General features: G+C 37.2%; 1 pseudogene; it reads right to left on the bottom strand.

Annotated features, from left to right (window-relative positions):
• LOC104676873 overlaps window positions 1-14,056 on the bottom strand; it is a 58,524-nt pseudogene extending 44,468 nt beyond the window's left edge.
• Window positions 14,057-20,747: the final 6,691 nt, after the last annotated feature.

Genomic DNA, 20,747 nt, shown 5'->3' with positions numbered 1-20,747 from the left:
GGGGTGGCATTGAGTCTGTAAATTACCTTGGGCAGTATGGCCATTTTCATGATATTGATTCTTCCTATCCATGAGCATGGCATGTTCTTACATTTGTTTGTGTCTTCTTTTATTTCATTGGGCTGTGGTTTGTAGTTCTCCTTGAAGAGGTCCTTTACATCCCTTGTACGTTGGATTCCTACGTACAAGGATTCCTAGGTATTTTATTCTCTTTGTAGCAATTGTGAATGGGAGTTCACTCATGATTTGATTCTCTGTTTGTCTGTTATGGAGTATAGGAATGCTTGTGATTTTTGCACATTGATTTTGTATCCTGAGACTTCGCTGAAGTTGCTTATCAGCTAAAGGACATTTTGGGCTGAGACAATGGGTTTTCTAAATATACAATCATGTCATCTGCAAACAGCGACAATTTGACTTTCTCTTTTCCTAATCGAATACCCTCTATTTCTTTCTCTTGCCTGATTGCCCTGGCCAGAACTTCCGTCACTATGTTGAATAAGAGTGGTGAGAGAGGGCGTCTCTGTCTTTTGCCAGTTTTCAAAGGGAATGCTTCCAGTTTTTACCCATTCAGTGTGATATTGGCTGTGGGTTTGTCTTTAATAGCTCTTATTATTTTGAGATATGTTTCATCGATGCCTAGTTTATTGAGAGTTTTTAGCAAGTTTTTTCAAAGACCTTTTCTGCATCTATTGAGATAGTGACGTGGTTTTTGTCATCGGTTCTGTTTATGTGACAGATTACATTTATTGATTTGCATATGTTGAACCAGCCTTGCATCCCAGGGATGAAGCCCACTTGATCATGGTGGATAAGCTTTTTGATGTGCTGCTGGATTCAGTTTGCCAGTAATTTATTGAGGATTTTCGCATTTATGTTCATCAGGGATACTGGTCTAAAATTCTCTTTTTTTGTTGTGTCTCTGCCAGGCTTTGGTATCAGGATGATGCTGGCCTCATAAAATGAGTTAGGGAGGATTCCCTCTTTTTCTATTGATTGGAATAGTTTCAGAAGGAATGGTACCAGCTCCTCTTTTTACCTTGGGTAGAATTCGGCTGTGAATCTGTCTGGTCCTGGACTTTTTTTTGGTTGGTAGGCTACTAATTATTGTCTCAATTTTAGAGCCTGTTATTGGTGTATTCGGAGATTCAACTTCTTCCTGGTTTAGTCTTGGGATGGTGTATTTGTCCAGGAATTTATTAATTTCTTATAGATATTCTAGTTTATTTGCATAAAGGTGTTTGTAATATTCTCTGATGGTAGTTTGTATTTCTGTGGGATCAGTGGTGCTATCCCCTTTATCTTTTTTTATTGCATCTATTTGATTCTTCTTTCTTTTCTTCTTTCTTAGTTTTGCTAGTGGGCTATCAATTTTGTTGTGAAGATATCTTCTTTCATGAGTAATATGTGTTTAATATTCCTCCATGTCTTTTCAGGGCTCAGTAGCTCATTTCTCTTTAGTGCTGACAGTCCATTGTCTGGATATTACACACTTTATCCATTCACCTACTGAAGAACCATTTGGTTGCTTCCAAATTTTGGCAATTTTGAATGAAGCTGCTATAAACATCAGTTTTCAGGTTTTTGTGTTGATATATTTTCAACTTCCTTTGGTAAATACCAAGGAGTATGACTGATGGATCACCTGGTAAGAGTATGTTTAGTTTTGCAAAAATTTTCTCCCATTCTGTAGGTTGCCTGTTCACTCTGATGGTAGTTTCTTTTGCTGTGCAAAAGCTCTTTAGTTTAATTAGATCCCATTTGTCAATTTTGGCTTTTGCTGCCGTTGCTTTTGGTGTTTTAGACATGAAGTCCTTGCCCATGCCTATGTCCTGAATGGTACTACCTAGATTTTCTTCTAGGGTTTTTATGGTATTAGGTCTAACATTTAAGTCTCTAATCCATCTTGAATTAATCTTCGTATAAGGGGTAAGGAAAGGATCCAGTTTCAGCTTTCTACTTATGGCTAGCCAATTTTCCCAGCACCATTTATTAAATAGGGAATCCTTTCCCCATTTCTTGTTTCTCTCAGGTTTGTCAAAGATCAGATGGCTGTAGATGTGCGGTATTATTTCTGAGGACTCTGTTCTGTTCCATTGGTCTATATCTCTGTTTTGGTACCAGTACCATGCTGTTTTGGTTACTGTAGCCTTGTAGTATAGTTTTATGAAAAATTGACAAACAGTTTTTCCAAGTGGCTTTACCATTTTGCATCCCCACCAGCAGTGAAAAAGAGTTCCTTCTGCTTCACAACTTTACCAGCATTTTGTGTTCTCAGTGTTCTGGATTTTGGCCATTCTAATAGGTGTGTAGTGATATCTTATTGTTGTTTAATTTAAATTTCCCTGATGACATATGATGTGGAGTATCTTTTCATATACTTACTTGCAATCTATGTATCTTCTTTGATGAGATACCTGCTAAGGTCTTTGGCCTTTTTTTCTTTTCTTTTCTTTTCTTTTTTTTTTTTTTTTTTTCCTGAGATAGAGTCTTGCTCTGTTGCCTGGTCTGGAGTGCAATGGTGCGATCTCGGCTCACTACAACCTCTGCCTCCCGGGTTCAAGCGATTCTTCTGCCTCAGCCTCCCGAATAGCTGCTATTACAGGCATGTGCCACCACATGTGGCTAATTTTTGTATTTTTAGTAGAGATGGGGTTTCACCATATTGGCCAGGCTGGTCTCAAACCCTGACCTAAGGTAATCTGCATGTGTTGGCCTCCCAAAGTGCTGGGATTACAGGCGTGAGTCACCGTGCCTGGTCTGGCCCATTTTTTAATTGGCTAGTTTGTTTTCTTATTGGTGAGTTTTTAGAGCTCTTTGTATGTTTTGGATAATAGTTCTTTAACAGTGGTGTCTTTTGCAAATATTTCCTCCTAGTCTATGGTTGGTTTTCTCATTCTCTTGACATTTCTTTCTTTTTTTCTTTCTAATTTCTATGTTTTTAATTGACCAAAAGTTGTACACATTTATGATGTACAATGTAACATTTTTACATATGTATACGTTGTCGAATGACTAAATCAACTAACATATGAATTACCTCACATACTTATTTTTTGGTGAGAAAATTTTAAATTTATTATCTTAGCAATTTTAAATTATACAATACACTGTTATTAACTACAACTGTAGACGTGTTGTATAATAATTCTCCTGAACTTATTCTTTCTAACAAAAATTCTGCATCCTTTGACCAATATATTTTCAATTTCCCTTCTAACTCTCAACCCCAGCTCCTGGTAACCACCATTCTACTCTCTACTTCTCTAATTCTGTGAGTTTCAGTGTTCTAGATTTCAAATATAAAGGAAGGCCATTCAGCATTTGCCTTTCTTTCCCTGACTTATTTCACTGAGCACACTGTCCTCCAGGTTCATTCACATGGTTAGAAATGATAGCATTTCCTTCTTTTATAAGATTGAATACAGGGTTCCATGTGTATATATAACATATTTTCTTTATTCATTCATCCATTGATGAACACAGGTTAATCCTGTATCATGGCTATTGTGAATAATGCTGCAATGAACATGAGAGTGCAGATATCTCTTTGACATATTGATTTCATTTTTTGAATATATATCCAAAAGCAGAATTGCTAGATCATATGGTAGTTCTATTTTTAAGTTTTTGAGGAACATTCATACATTTTTGCATAATGGCTGTATTAATTTACAGTGGATTTTATTTCTATAGGTTTATTTTTGGGCTCTATACTGTTCCATTGATCTATTTGCCTATTATTTCAACAATATCACACTGTGTTGATTACTGTAGCTTTAAAGTAAATCTTGAAATAGAATACTGTGAGTCCTCTGATTTTATTATTCTCCCTCAATACTATATTAGTTATATTGGATCTTTTGCTTTTTCATATAAACTCTCAAATCAGTTTGTTGATATCCGCAAAATAATCTGCAAAGATTTTGGTTGAGATTGCATCAAATCCATATCCCATCAAGTTGGGAAGAACTGACATCTTGACAATATTGAGTCCTCCTATCCATGGACATGGAATATCTCTCAATTTATTTCATCCTTCTTTGACTTCTTTTATCAGTTTTATTCATATAGATCTTGGACACATTTTATTAGATTTATATCAAAGTATTTCATATTCTTGGGTGATAACAGTGGTATTGTGTTTTAAATTTCAAATTCCATTTGTTAATTGCTGGTATATAGAAAAGTGATTGATTTTTTATTTCAACCTTGTATCCTGTGAATTTGCTATAATAACTTATTAGTTTCAATAGGGTTTTTGTTGTTGTTTATTCATTTGAATTTTCCATATAGATCATTCTGTTATCTGCAAATAATGATGGTTTTGTTTATTTTTCCCCAATCTGTATACTTTACCCTTCCTTTTAGTATTTTATTGTATTAGCTAGGACTTCCAGTATGATGTTGAAAAGGCATGATGAAAGGAAACATCCTTGACTTGTTCCTGATAATAGTGGGAAAGTTTTTACTTTTTCACCATTAAGTTTAATAGTAGCTGTAGGTTTTCTTGTAGATATGCTTTATCAAGTTGAGGAAATTCCCCTTTATTCTTGGTTTACTGAGAGTTTTTATTGTGGATGGGTGTTAGATTTTTGACAAATGCTTTTTCTGGGTTTATTGATATGACCATATACTTTTTAAAAAAAATATTGGGATCTCACTCTGTTGCCCAGGCTAGAGTGCAGTGGTGTGATCACAGCTCACTACAATCTCCAATTCTTGGCCTCAAGAGATCCTCCCACTTCACCCACTCAAGTGGCTGGAACTACAGGTGTGCACAACTATACTTGATTTTTTTTAACCCATGGATATGCTGGATTACATTAGTTGATTTTTAAACACTGAACCAGCCTTGCACATGTTGTCTGTCTTTCTATGCCTGGGTTTTTGTTTGTTTGTTTTTCATTTAACATCCTCTGGCTTCATTCCTGTTGCCACAGATGTCAAGATTTCTTTCTTTTTTATGGCCGAATAGTATTCCAAAGAAAATTCCACACATTTTCTTTATACATTCATTTGTTGATGGACACTTAGGTTGATTCTATATTTGGCTATTGTAAATATTGCTTCAATAAACATGAGACTGTGCATATTTCTTTGACATGCTGATTTCATTTCATTTGGATGTATATCCAGTAGTGGAATTGCTGGATCATATGATAGTTCTAATTTTAATATTTTGAAGAAACTCCATACATTTTTGCATAATAGCTGTACTAATTTAAATCCCCACCAACAGTGTGCAAGTGTTACTTTTTCTCCACAGCTGGCCAACACTTTTTATCTTTTGTCTTTTCCGAAAAAATTTTTTAATTATACTTTAAGTTCTGGGATACATGCGTGGAATGTGCAGGTTTGTTACATAGGTATACAAGAGCCCTGGTGGTTTGTTGCACCCATCAACCTGTCATTTAGGTATTTCTCCTAAAGCTATCCCTCCCTTAACCCCCTACCCCCAACAGGCTCACATGTGTGATGTTTCTCTCCCTGTGTCCATGTTCAGCTCCCACTTATGAGTGAGAACATGTGGTGTTTGGTTTTCTGTTCCTGTGTAAGGGAATTATAATAGTGCTTTCTCTGACATTAGAACTGTTAAAAAAACAAAAACAAAAACAAAAAGCACACAACCTGTTGACTATTTGACATGTGGGGATTCACATTGATTGCTCTAACATAAGTAGTAAAGTTTCTTGTCTCTGACCCAGGAGTTTTGTGTTTTCTGTCAATATCAATAAAATAGTAACAGGCTAACTTATTAAAGTAAAATTTCAAACCCTTCACAGTTCTTGACAAAAATAAGTCATTCTACCATTAAGTTCTGTAATAAGTTATGTTTTTATTAGACATAATTAATAAGTTCTGTAATAAGTTATGTTTTTATTAGACATAATTAGCATTTTTCACTTTCAAAGTACAATTTGAAGATAGAATATTTCAAAATGCAAAATCTGTTGGCCTCTTTACAGTTGAAATTAAAAGATGGTATTATATTTACTGCAAGTTTATTAACAACTTGATGTGCATAGATACACACTTGAGCTAGTGAAGCATGTAAAAATAACATATTTGTATTTAAAAACCCCAGGCTAATATAGTGACATAAATTAAAGTCTCTTCTCTCCTTCTGCAGTCATCTAAGATATAATAGATAATAAGTCTATTTAGTGATTCAAAAGGAGAGTTTTTTTTTCACCCTGTATAGCATTGTTCTCCCCAGTGAATTGTTCAATTTTCTTTCTTTCTTTATTCCAGAATATCTTCTATAACTGTATTCCAAATACATTTTCTTTTATATTATGTAAGATAAAAAATATATATTCAATTTATTGAGGCATTTAACGTAGGCTCTGTTGACAAAATTACTTTTTAGAAATTGACGTTTATTTGTAAAAAATAACTACATGGGGGGTCAAGAAATTGTAGATAAAAGCATACTTCTTTTCACTGTAACATATAGTTTTTCTTGTTATGGGGTTCTTGTTTTCATTTTCTTTTTTGTTTTTGAAGTAAGTATCTTATCCAAAACTTAGGAATAACATTATAAATGCAATAAATTAATAAAATAGGGATTTTCCTCAGACTTCAATGAAGCTGTGAATAGAAATAAAATCAAATTACACATTACACGTTCAAATGGTATTTGCTATTTGTTAGGTTTCCAAGACACTGATAAAGAAATTATGGTACACAAGGGCCAATGAACTTGCTCAAGGTCACACAGCTAGAAAATGATCAGAGGAAGTATGACCTTAGGCTCCATATTCCTATCCACCTCACTATATTGCCTCTTAAATTTCATTGTATGCCCACACCAAACAACAACAACTTAAAAAAAAAAAAACCCACAGAAATCCAATTCCTTCTATTGTTCCTTCACCTCACTTATGAACCACACTCTATGTCTTCCTAAAATAGCAGTGTATTTTTCTGCAATTACATTGTCATACAATTGAGGACTAAACTATACAGAGTATATTTATGTATGGTTTTAATAAAGATTAAAAATATGGCATAGCAGCAGAAAGATAGTACAGACAAATATCAGAGAGGTCTAAAACTTTCTCCTTTTTTTCAGAGTCTGCTTACTAGGGAAGCAATTTTCCTATCACTTATTTGTACCACAACTAAACTATAAGATGTGCAAGAGGTGTTAAAGCATCCCATTATTATAGTGTGGGAGTCTAAGTCTCTTTGTAGGTCTCTAAAGACTTGCTTTATGAATCTGAGTGCTCCTGTATTAGGTGCATATATATTTAGGACAGTTAGCTCTTCTTGTTGAATTGATCCCTTTACCATTAAGGAATGGCATTCTTTGTCTGTTTTGATCTTTGTTGGTTTAAAGTCTGTTTTATCAGAGACTAGGACTGCAACCCCTGCTTTTTCTTTGCTTTCCATTTGCTTGATAGATCTTCCTCCATCCCTTTATTTTGTGCCTATGCGTGTCTCTGCATATGAGATGGGTCTCCTGAATACAGCACACTGATGGATCTTGACTCTTTATCCAATTTGCCAGTCTGTGCCTTTTATTTGGGGCATTTAGCCCATTTATATTTAAGGTTAATATTATTATGTGTGAATTTGATCCTGTCATTATGAGGTTAGCTGGTTATTTTGCCCGTTAGTTGATGCAGTTTCTTCCTTTACAATTTGGAAATATTAGACAGATCAATGAGACAGAAGGTTGACAAAGATATCCAGGACTTGAACTTAGCTCTGCACCAAGCAGGCCTAATAGACATAAACAGAACTCTACAATCCAAATCAACATAATATACATTCTTCTCAGCACCACATCACACTTATTCCAAAATTGACCACATAGTTGGAAGTAAAGCACTCCTCAGCAAATGTAAAAGAACTGAAATCTCAACAAACTGTCTCTCAGACCACAGTGCAATCAAATTAGAACTCAGGATTAATAAACTCACTCAAAACTGCACAACTACATGGAAACTGAACAACCTGCTCCTGAATAACTACCAGGTACATAATGAAATGAAGACAGAAATAAAGATGTTCTTTGAAACCAATGAGAACAAAGACCCAATGTACCAGAATCTCTGGGACACATTTAAAGCAGTGTGTAGAGGGAAATTTATAGCACTAAATGCCCACAAGAGAAAGTAGGAGAGATCTAAAATTGACACCCTAACATCACAATTAAAAGAACTAGAGAAGCAAAAGCAAACACATTCAAAAGCTAGCAGAGGGCAAGAAATAACTAAGATCAGAGCAGAACTGAAGGAGATAGAAACACAAAAAACTCTTTAAAAAATCAGTGAATCCAGGAGCTGGTTTTTTGAAAAGATCAACAAATTGATAGACTGCTGGCAAGACTAATAAAGAAGAAAAGAGACAAGAATCAAATAGATGCAATAAAAAAAAGATAAAGGGGATATCACCACCGATCTCACAGAAATACAAATTACCATCAGAGAATACTATAAATGCCTCTACACAAATAAACTAGAATATCTAGAAGAAACGAATAAATTCCTGGACACATACACCCTCCCGAGACTAAACCAAGAAGAAGTTGAATCTCTGAATGGTCCAATAACAGGCTCTGAAATTGAGGCAATAATTAATAGCCTACCAACCAAAAAAAGTCCAGGACCAGACAGATTCACAGCCGAATTCTACCCAAGGTACGAAGAGGAGCTGGTACCATTCCTTCTGAAACTATTCCAATCAATAGAAAAAGAGGGAGTCCTTCCTAACTCATTTTATGAAGCCAGCATCATCCTGATACCAAAGTCTGGCAGAGACACAACAAAAAAAGAGAATTTTAGACCAGTATCCCTGATGAACATAAATGTGAAGTTCCTCAATAAATTACTGGCAAACTGAATCCAGCAACACATCAAAAAGCTTATCCACCATGATCAAGTCGGCTTCACCCCTGGGATGCAAGGCTGGTTCAACATATGCAAATCAATAAATGTAATCCATCACATAAACAGAACCGATGACAAAAACCACATGATTATCTCAATAGATGCAGAAAAGGTCTTTGAAAAAATTCAACAGCCCTTCTTGCTAAAAACTCTCAATAAACTAGGTATTAATGGAATGTATCTCAAAATAATAAGAGCTATTAAAGACAAACCCACAGCCAATGTCATACTGTAAAAACTGGAAGCATTCTCTTTGAAAAGTGGCAAAAGACAGGGATGCCCTCTCTCACTACTCCTATTCAACATAGTGTTGGAAGTTCCCGCCAGGGCAATCAGGCAAGAGAAAGAAATAAAGGGTATTCGATCAGGAAAAGAGAAAGTCAGATTGTCCCTGTTTGCAGATGACATGATTGTATATTTAGAAAACTCCATCGTCTTAGCCCAAAATGTCCTTAAGCTGATAAGCAACTTCAGCAAAGTCTCAGGATTCAAAATCAATGTGCAAAAATCACAAGCATTCTTATATACCATTAACCGACAAAGAGCCAAATTATTAGTGAACTCCCATTCACAATTGCTACAAAGAGAATAAAATACCTAGGAATCCATCTTATAAGGGATGTGAAGCACCTCTTCAAGGAGAACTACAAACCACTGCTCAATGAAATAAAAGAGGACACAAACAAATGGAAGAACATTCCATGCTCATGGATAGGAAGAATCAATATCATGAAAATGGCCATACTGCCCAAAGTAATTTATAGATTCATTGCTGTCCCCATCAAGCTACCAATGACTTTCTGCACAGAATTGGAAGAAACTACTTTAAAGTTCATATGGAACCAAGCAAGAGCCCGCATTGCCAAGAGAATCCTAAGCAAAAAGAACAAAGCTGGAGGCGTCATGCTACCCGACTTGAAACTATACTAAAGACTACAGTAACTAAAACAGCATGGTACTGGTACCAAAACAGAGATATTGACCCATGGAACAAAACAGAGCGCTCAGAAATAATACCGCACATCTACAGCCATCTGATCTTTGACAAACCTGACAAAAACCACAAATGGGGAAAGGATTCCCTATTTAATAAATGGTGCTGGGAAAAGTCATACATAGAAAGCTGAAACTGGATCCTTTCCTTACACCTTGTGCAAAAATTAATTCAAGATGGATTAAAGATTTAAATGTTAGACCTAGAAGCATTAAAAACCCTAGAAGAAAACCTAGGCAATACCATTCAGGACATAGGCATGGGCAAAGACTTCATGACTAAAATGCCAAAAGCAATGGCAACAAAAGCCAAAATTGAAAAATGGGATCTAATTAAAGTAAAGAGCTTCTGCACAGCACACACACACAAAAGCTACCATGAGAGTGAACAGGCAACCTGCAGAATGGGAGAAAATTTTTACAATCTGCCCATCTGCCAAAGGGCTAATATCCAGAATCTACAAATAACTTAAACAATTTTACAAGAAAAAAATCAAACAACCCCATCAAAAAGTGGGCAAAGGATATGAACAGACACTTCTCAAAAGAAGACATGTATGCAGCCAACAGACACAAAAATACCCATCATCACTGGTCATCAGAGAAATGCAAATCAAAACCACAGTGAGATACCATCTTACACCAGTTAGAATGGCGATCATTAAAAAGTAAGGAAACCACAGATGCTGGAGAGGATGTGGAGAAATAGGAATGCTTTTACACTGTTGGTGGGGGTGTTAATTAGTTCAACCACTGTGGAAGACAGTGTGACGATTCTTCAAAGATCTAGAACTTTCTAGTTCTAGTATTTCTATACCACTTGATCCAGTGATCCCATTACTAGATATACACCCAAAGGATTATAAATGATTCTATTATAAAGACACATGCACATGTATGTTTATTGCAGCACTATTCACTATAGCAAAGACTTGGAACCAACCCAAATGTCCATCAGAGATAGACTGGATTAAGAAAATGTGGCACATATACCCTATGGAATACTGTGCAGCCATAAGAAAGGATGAGCTCATGTCCTTTTCAGGGACATGTATGAAGCTGGAAACCATCATTCTCAGCAAACTATCACAAGGACAGAAAACCAAACGCTGCATGTTCTTACTCATAGGTGGTAATTGAACAATGAGATCACTTGGACAAAGGATGGGGAACATCATACATGCAGGCCTGTTGTGGGGTGGAGGGCAGGGAAGGGATAACATTAGGAGAAATACTTAACGTAAATGAAGAGTTAATGGGTGCAGCAAACCAACATGGCACATGTATACCTAAGTAACAAACCTGCACGTTGTGCACATGTGCCCTAAAACTTAATTAAAAAAAAAAAAAGATGTACAAGATGTGCTGATTGTCTAAGTTTTGTTTCTAATTTTAAAAGTTGTGTTAAAATTCATATGATATGAAATGTTATTATTTTAACCACCGAAGTGTACGGATTAGTGGTATTAAATACATTCATAACGTTTTACAATTATTGCGGTCATCCATCTTCATAATTCATTTCATCTTGCAAAACTGAAACTATATATTCATTAAACAATAACTCCGCATTGCTGACACCCTCCAGCTCCTGGCAAGTATCAGTATATCTTCTGTCTCTATAATTTTGATTATAAGTAATTACACAGTATTTGTCTTTTTGTGACTGGCCTATTTCATTTAATGAAATGTCCTCAAGGTTCAACCTTGTAGTAGCATATGTCAGAATTTCATTGCTTTTTAAGGCTGGGTGATACTCCATATGTCTATACTATATTTTACTTATTCATTCATCTGTTGATGAACATGTGTTTCTTCTTTAGTTATTGTGAATAATGTTGCTATGAACATAAGCATAAAAATATTTTTTCAAGGCCCCGATTTCACTTTTTGTTTTTGGTATATGCTCATAAGTGGAATTACTGGATTACTTGGTAATTCTATATTTAGTTTTTTGAGGAAACATTACAGGTCTTTTTTTGGACAAGATGTGTTTAATCTTAAGATTGTGAATCACCAAGATAGAGCAAGTTACCTTGGTCTCAGGGAGTCAGATTTACCAAGAGGTCTTTTACAAGCCACTGGTTATATAGCTAAAAGCAAACTGAATAATTGCTTAAATCGGATGCAAACTACTGCTCTGTCATTTCTATAATATATGAAAATATTGAATAATTTCTATTAATATGTATTCAATTTCATTGATCTTTTCTTTTGTCATATCTATTCTGCTTTTAATCCCATGCATTGTATTTTTTTGTCTCAGATATTGTATTTTTTTATTTTTGGAAGTTTGATGTGATTTGAGTTTTAAAAACTGTCTCCCATGTTTCTATTCACAATTAAATGTCTTAAGCTTTTGGAACATAATATCTTTGTTTACTAATTCTATTATTTGTATAATTTTTAGTTCAGTTTCAATTGATTTATTTTTCTCCTCATTATGGATTATATTTTCCAAATTTTACTCACTGATAATTTTTTTTAAGGTGTGCATTTTTATTGAAGTGGTTTCAAGTCAGTACCAGTCCTGACTACCCCGACACCTCCACCCAGTCCCAGAAAGGTGAAAACCCTTCATACATTTGAAGCTGGGGGACAAAAAGAGGGGCCATGATGGTTGATCATTTAAAATAAAACAAAACAAAAAGTATGAATGTGAAGATTTAAAAAATGTTGCATTACAAAATTTATAAGAAAGCAATGCTGTCACCTCCACTGTGTGAACAGGGGAGAGGACTAGGCCATTCTTACAGGGAAGTGGGATGGCTTTTGGGAGGGCAAGGGTCTTTCTGCAACAATGCATCTCATGATATGTAGAATGACTATTTTTTTAAAAAAGAACAATGCACAACCAAAGTTCTTTGCCACAGTGTAGAATTTTTTTGGGATGCTCACTCCAACTGACTGCTGTTACCGTCACCATTCATTTTTAAATCCTGAGTCATCAGACCGAAAACCCCAAAGCAAACAGACAAAAAACAAATACGTTCATGCCAATTTCATCTTTTTTCTGTGCAAGTTAGGTTTTGTCAAGAAAGGGTTTAACACAACTAAGTAACAGTCTGTCTAGAAGCATTTGTGGTGGACAATGGAGGGGATGGATTTTTAGTATTCTTGTTTGCTGATCCACATCCACTGGAAGGTGAACAGGGAGGCCAGGATGGAGCCACTGATTCACACAGAGAATGTGTGCTCATGGGGTGCAATAATTTTGATATTATTGTGCTGGGAGTCAGGACTGTGATCTCCTTTTGCATCCTGTCCTGGATGCTCAGGTACATGGTGGTGCCACCAGACAGCACTGTGTTGGTGTACAGGTTCTTGTGCATGTTCACATCACGTTTCATGATGGAGTTGGAAGTACTTTCATGGATGCCTCAAGATTTCATATGCAGGAAAGAAGGCTGGAAAAGAGCCAGGGGCTATCAAGAAGAGATTGTTGCAGATGGCGATTACCTGGCTATTGGCAGAGAAAAGAAAGATGCAGGGGCTGTCAGCTCCTGATTGAAGTCCAAGATGATCCAGCACAGCTTCTCCTTGATGTCATGCATAATTTTCCACTCTGTCATGATAGTGAAGCTATAGCTTCACTAGGGGAGGATCTTCATGAGATAGGTTCCAGCCAGCCAGGTCTGGATGCAGGATAGCATGGAGAAAGGCATACTCCTCGGAGAAGAGCACACTGTAGGTGGCCCTGCCACTGGAATCCATCATAATGCCAGTGGTATGGCCAAAGGCTAGAGGGACAGCATGACCCAGATGGCCATGTCCATAGCTGGGATGTTGAAGGTCTCAAACATGATCTGGGCCATCTTCTCTTGGTGGGCCTTGTGGTTCAGGGGACCTTGGTCAATAGCACAGGTGCTCCTTGGGAGCCATAGTTCATTGTAGAGGGTGTGGTGCCAGATCTTCTCCATGTCTTCCCATCTGGTGATGATGCAGTGCTCAGTGGGGTACTTCCGGGTCAGGATGCCTCACTTGCTCTGGACCTCATTCCCCACATAGCAGTCCTTCTTCCCTATGTCCATCATCAAACTCTGGTCCCATAGGCACCTCACTATGGAAGGGAAGAAGGTCCAGGGGGCATCTTTGACCAGGAATCTGTCCTTGCACATACCACAGCAGTTGTCGACAACAAGTGCAGAGGTGTCATCATCCATGGTGAGCTTGGGGCAGGTGTGAACCAGTGGCAAAGCAGTGAGGGTGAGGGTCTGTGCTTCCTGGGTGGATGAGGTTTTGGTGGTCTGCTGTTGATTTGTGATTCAATGCCAGACAACAGTTTGAATTTTTTAGTGTTGTTTTAAGCTTTGTTAGGTGACACCAGAACAACATTTAGTTTATTTATAGTTTGTACCCACTAAGGCAAGACCCTTTTTAATGCTATAACTAATATCTGGTGAATCATAACGTCTCCCACTGTGGCTGTTGGAAATTGGCACCATTCCTGGCACTATGAGATTTCCAGGCAGTGGTTTCTCTTTTGGATGGTTCTTCTTCAAACTCACGTAGTTTCCTCACAAACAAGTGTTGTTCAGCACTCTATTCAGTACTCCAGAAGTACCCTCCAAAGATCTTTGTAGTTCTGTCTCTGTGCAGCGCTTGTCTCTTCTGCCACTGCTCTGTAAACTCTAGCCACCTTGGCTTTCCTGAACTCCTAGCTCCAGGTCTTCAACTCAGGGTTTTGCTTGGGTTCCCCTTCACTACACTACCACCTGGAAACTCTTCAAACACTAAGCTGGGATGACTGTAGGGCCAACCTCATTTGTTTCCTGTCCTTAAGGATCACTGCCTTTCATCATTTTAGGTACAATGTCTTGAAAGCTATTGTTTCATGTATTTGATCAGATTCTCAGTTCCAGTCCCCATTATTCCATCTTGGCTGGAAGCCGAAGCTAATTTATACATTTTCAATAAACAATGTAGACAGGTTAATACAAAATGCCTCGAGGAGTTTCAGATTTTAAATAGCATACTTTAATCACTAGGTAGCACAATTTATTCCTTTCTTGGCCGAGGGTCAGAACCATGGCTCCAGGGTTCTATGGAGGCAAGCACAGAGGTACCACAGAGACCAGCTGCAAATTACTTTTCTCAAACGGTTCTCTGGAGACGCCACTGTTGCAGATGTTCATGCATCTTTCTGCTGCTTGCCATTGTTCCCTTTTCTCCCTGGCTAGCCTTCTTTTACTGGACCAAGCCGAACTGAGCTTGTGCTACTACTATATCTAGTTCATTTTTTATTGTTACCTTTATCACACTGTATTATATCAATACCCCTATCAGACCCCTATCACACCACAGGACTATGTCTGTATAGCCTCAATGCCTGACACTCTGGGTGCTTCATAATAATACATCAAATGAATTAATGAATACAATAAATGAATATTTGAATATGAATTATTTTAACTGGTAAATTAAAGTAGAGAAATTTGGAAACTAGCATAGGAACTGTTACATAGGGTTTTTACTTTGTTACATACAATTATATTATTGAAGGAGGTATATCTTTTTTATTCCATTTAACTTTTTACTTTCTCACCAAGTTATTTTATACTTTCAGGAAATCTGACCTAAAATAACTCTTCCTGGCACTTTCTGTTTCAGCAATTGGATCAGTCGAATCTTCTCCAAGATTCCTGTACACAAAGTAGAGAAATTAGATACTACTGTCATGGTAGCTTGTGATTTTGACAGACTGTAACTCTCAGAAAAACTAGAATTTTATTTTATAACTGAACATAGATTTTGTTGCCCTTGATTTCCTACTTCTTCTTAGCAACAGAAAATTAATTTTTAACTTTCAGATACTCAGTCTAATACAAAAGTTCTTCCACTATATTTAGTTATATTAGTCTTAAGTCAGTTGGTTTTACAAACATCAGCTGGGATTTCTCTTCTATTTTCTTCCTTTAAGTTGCTTATAAGCTGTGTCTGTGTGTGGTGTGTGTGTGTGTCCATATCTCTGCATATATATGTATATGTATCCATGCATATCTATGGTAAGTTAGAGTGGAATGGGGAAGGGAGGAGGGATGCCTATGCCTTGGACTCACCGCTATCTCTGTGTGGCTTCAAATGTGTATACTATCTACATCACTGACACAAGCAATATGTTCTGCTGCCTATGTTTGATAGCTTCTGGATAATCTACTGCTTGTCTATGCAGCTGTCTGACATGAAAGATTCTGTGAACTTCAGGCCCTATTTAGTCCAGACACTAAAGGAGCCCTCCCTTTGCTTAATGAGCTTGTCTCTTGGCTATTAATTTTGAGTCGTGCTCCTAGCATCCACAGCTTTCTCTGAATCTGAGGAGTTGTATATTGGCACCAATCTCATACTTTTTTCCTGATCACAGATATCACAGATATTCCTCAATTTCAATGGGGACTCTTCCAGGAAAGGGTGGGAGTTAGGAAGGAAAGGAAAAAGAATCTGTTTTCCTTTCATGATTTCTCAGAATACCCATAAACTTAATTCTTTCATTTGTCTTCTGCTCTAGCCCTCATATATCTACCTGTGCAGATTTTTTTTTCTTTTTTTCTTCTTCTTTTTTTTTTTGAGTCTCACTCTGTCACCCAGGCTGGAGTGCAGTGGCATGAACTCAGCTCACTGCAACCTCCACCTTTCGGGTTTGAGTGATTCTCCTGCCTCAGCCTCCTGTGTAGCTGGGACTACAGGTGTGCACCACAATGCCTGGCTAATTTTTGTATTTTTAGTAGAGACAGGGTTTTAACATGTTGGCCAGGCCGATCTTGAACTACTGACCTCAGGTGATCCACCCGCCTTGGCCTCCCAAAGTGCTGGGATTACAGGAGTGAGCCACCACGCCTGGCCCATATATCTAACTGTGCAAGTTTTATGAGAATACATTCCTTTTTCACATCTTTCCGTTTTCTGTTCTTACTGCCTATCACAGTTGCGTTAGTATGTATGAACTAGAGAAGTTGCTTCTTTGAATTAATAAGCAAGAAAAAGTAGTTGGGGCCTGGTCACTACTCCGTAGCATATGCTGACACAGCTTGTACTGAGGCAGTTGCAAAGAAGGAAAACACAGCACTTTGTATCATGGTTCCTGTTATTTATTTAGCAAAAATAGGCACTTCACATATCATTTCATTTCGCTTTATAGATAAAATAATTTCTCAGTTAGGGCCTCACAGACCACTTGCGTCAAGCTGGAACTTACCAAGAAATTACAAGGCATTCTGCCTCAATGTTCCCTAACATTTCCTGAAACTGTCATTCAAGAATCCTGGGATGGGCGGGTTAACCACAGTCTTGAAGATTATTTAACTGAGGCATCTCAAGGCCGTACAAATCATGAGGTCATTTGTAATACAATTAGGTTTTTCCAGAATAGAGATTCAGGCGGGTTCATTTCCTTTTTAGCTGCTCTTTTGCTTTAAGGTAGCAGTTGAATTTCTTTCCTGACATATTTATTTCAGGTTATCAAGCATTTATATCCTAGGCTTCTTTACTTCTCAGGCATAGAAAGGGAAACTCTTTTGCTAGATACCAAATAACAAAAAAGTTCTTCTTATTGATTTTATTTTTGAAGCTATAACTTGAATTCTGCTTTGAATTGTTTTTTAGTTTTCTTCCATGAACTAGGGATATGCATGCAGCAGATGGTCAATAAATGCTCACTGACTCAAGCCCAGTTGCTCTGTTTAAATTACATATAAAAAACAAAATGACAATTCAACTAGTACACGTGAAAAAGGAAATTTCTCACAGCTATCCAAACTTTTCTAAGAAGTCAGCTTTAATGGTTACATAATGAAGCGAGTGTCTAAATCCAGTTCTTTGTATATGGTCAGTGAGCTTCACTAATGGCATTAATAAGCTGATCAAATATATAGTTTGATACACTGAAGTATTAGAAAACTTTGTAAAATCACAGTATTGAGATTATTGATAGATTTTTGATAATCCAAGTATTATTCATTGGATCTGCATCTCTATGAGTGGTTTGAATCAGACATGAAAGGCAACCTTCATCTGCATCAAAGGAGAGGTCACAGAGAAAGGTTGTGCTTAAAGTAGACATAAAGGAAGAGAATGAGAATGGAGTGCTAATACGAAAGTCCTAATAGCATCACTGGACTTGCCACAGGTCAGTGACTACACACAAAAGCTTAACCAGGAGGTGGCTACTGTTCATGAAGAGCCAGGCTGTGTGCAGTCTTCCTTCTTGGTGATTTGTGTCTGGCTGGTGCAGATTATCCATTAGTGTGAGGTTGCACTCTTCAGGTGCAGCAACTGGGACAAGCACAAAAGTATTACATAGTATTTTACTCTGCAGTTTCCATTTCTGTCAACCTCCCTTAGATGACTAATTTTTTTAAATTTTTGATTTTGTGTTCCATGTATGTTCAGAGGATGTGCTTGATAAACACATATCGAATACATGATTGAGTGGATAAACAATGATAAAGTGTCTACCTTAAATCCAAATGAAATGAATTGTATGTAGATGCACAGATATGTACATAGTTTTACTAAATACAAATGAGAGGAGGGGGAGATTGTCTAGCCAGAACACTGCATACAGAATAATCTCTACAAATATTTTAAACATTTGTTTTACTTGCACTGAAATGAAAGAAAGACTGCAGTGTGTTTGTTTCTGCCAACATTTTGCCCACATGAAGAGAAGTAGGAAAGGAGAAGCCCAAATGTGTACGTTGATTCCAGATTATTCTGGAGCTGAAGTGCTGGGTTGAGTATTTAGGTAATGGCAGGCCATCCAGGTTTTGAAATGTAATTTTTTAAAACAAGGAAAATGATGATAAAATACTTCAGCGGAATTAAATTCAAAGGAGTTTAATTGAGCAATGAACGATCCACGAATTGGGCAGCCTTTTGAGCCAGGGTAGGCTCAGAAACTCCAGTGCAGCCTCACGGTGGAAGAAGATTTATGAATGGAAAAAGGAAAGTGACACTCACACCTGCAATCCTAGCACTTTAGGAGGCCAAGGCGGGTGGATCATCTGAGGTCAGGAGTTTGAGACCAGCCTGACCAACATGGTGAAACTCCATCTCTACTAAAAATACAAAAATTAGCCAGGCATGGTGGCGGCCTCCCGCAATCCCAGCTACTCGGGAGGCTGAGGTAGGAGAATCACTTGAACCGAGGAGGCAGAGGTTGCAGTGAGCTGAGATCGTGCCATTGCACTCCAGCAGCCTGGGCGACAAAGCAAGACTCTGTTTCAAAAAAGAAAAAAAAAAAAAAAAAAAAGAAAGGGAAGCACAGAAACAACTGATTTGGTTACTGCTCAGTGTTTGCCTTATTTGAACACGGTTCAAACAGTTGGCTACATTTGACCAAAACTCAGTGGTTGGCACAGGTTTGGGCTATAGTCTGTTTGTACTACCACTTGTTACAGTTCACGATGTAAAGATAACCTTTAGACTGGACTTAAAACTTATGGAGGCAGCTTTAGGCTAAACTTGATTTAACAATTCCACACTTTTCATCATTTTCTCAATTTTGAGACATTGACTAAAACTTTAGTCATTGATGTCACTATCACCATCATAAATGTACTGTTTTGGTCTGGAAACTCACTGGGAAACAGCAGAACAGTGGTTTTTGCAAGGTGGGAACAAGGACTGAGTAGAGAGTACTTCCTTATGGAACATCCCGTTTACAAGAGAAATGCAAAACCTGGTCTGTTCTAGGACTTATGTGTTTTCTTAAGGTCTTAGTTTGATTACGTCACGTTTAGCATGCATGATTCCATTTTGGTGTGGTTTAGGCTGTTAGGGCCTAGTGAATGAGCTCAGTCCAAAACAATGTTCTCTCAGAATTTCGTTTAAAACAATTCCCCCATTTTGGTCAGGTTTTCACTTAGGTGAGAGTGTAACTAAAACTTAGGGCCTTAACATCACCCTCAGTTACCATCATTTTGGGTTTCTGGCCTCAGCACGTCATTCATAGGTTACAGTGTCTTCATGATTTCACATTTCTTTCAGCTCTTGTCATTTCAGTTGAGGACAGACCATTTGATATTCTAGATAAGGCTGCATGCAAGTATTTAAAACCTTTGAGAGAATACAGCCTACAAGAGAGACTATTATTATGACTATCTGGAGGATAATACCAAGAGTTTGGCATATGCTCCTTACTGGATGTCCCCATAAACCAAATCACCTAAAATTAAATAGATCAAAGAATAAGCTAGATTAAAAGTCTACTCACTTAACTAAACAGTCTCTTCATTAATCCTCTACAATGAAATGTCTGTAATCTACATTTGATGTATTTTCCATTGTCTGCAAGTGCCAGCAGCTGCACAGATACTTTTCTGTTTAGTTAATTCTATTATTTAGCACAAATTTCACAAGAGAATTTAAAGTCTATTGTGTAACTATAGCCTTTACAGTAGAATGTGCTATAGAGCCTATCATGAGGGATACATGCCTAATCATTGCTTCTTTTACTCCAAACCATGGGTAAAGGACCTAACCAATGATGTCCTTCTAGAGGAGTGAAGGAACCCTCCTGGCGATTTTTTCTTTAACTCGTGATGTGGGTTAAGAGGAGTGAACTAATATTCTGTTTCTGACTGATTATGAAGCAACATGTGTACCATTTAACTTTTTCACCTACATTGGGCCCTCATAAAGATATAAGGTTATCCAGGTATAAGGCTGGCTGCAAAATCCTTCACAAATAAAAGTATATCCCATAAGTGCACACAACAGGCCTCCTTTTTCACTTCTATTGCTCATAGAGGCATAAGCAAGGGAAAAGTATTGAAAGATAAGTGTCTCATAATAGTAGAGAAGTCTTGATCCATGCATGATCTTGGGAAAAGCTGTTCACATCAAGGATGCCATCTT

Source organism: Rhinopithecus roxellana, chromosome 9, assembly GCF_007565055.1.
Source record: "Rhinopithecus roxellana isolate Shanxi Qingling chromosome 9, ASM756505v1, whole genome shotgun sequence".
Lineage (NCBI taxonomy): Eukaryota > Metazoa > Chordata > Mammalia > Primates > Cercopithecidae > Rhinopithecus > Rhinopithecus roxellana.
The sequence above is the reverse complement of the archived record's forward strand: the minus strand, read 5'-3'. Positions and strand labels throughout refer to the sequence as shown.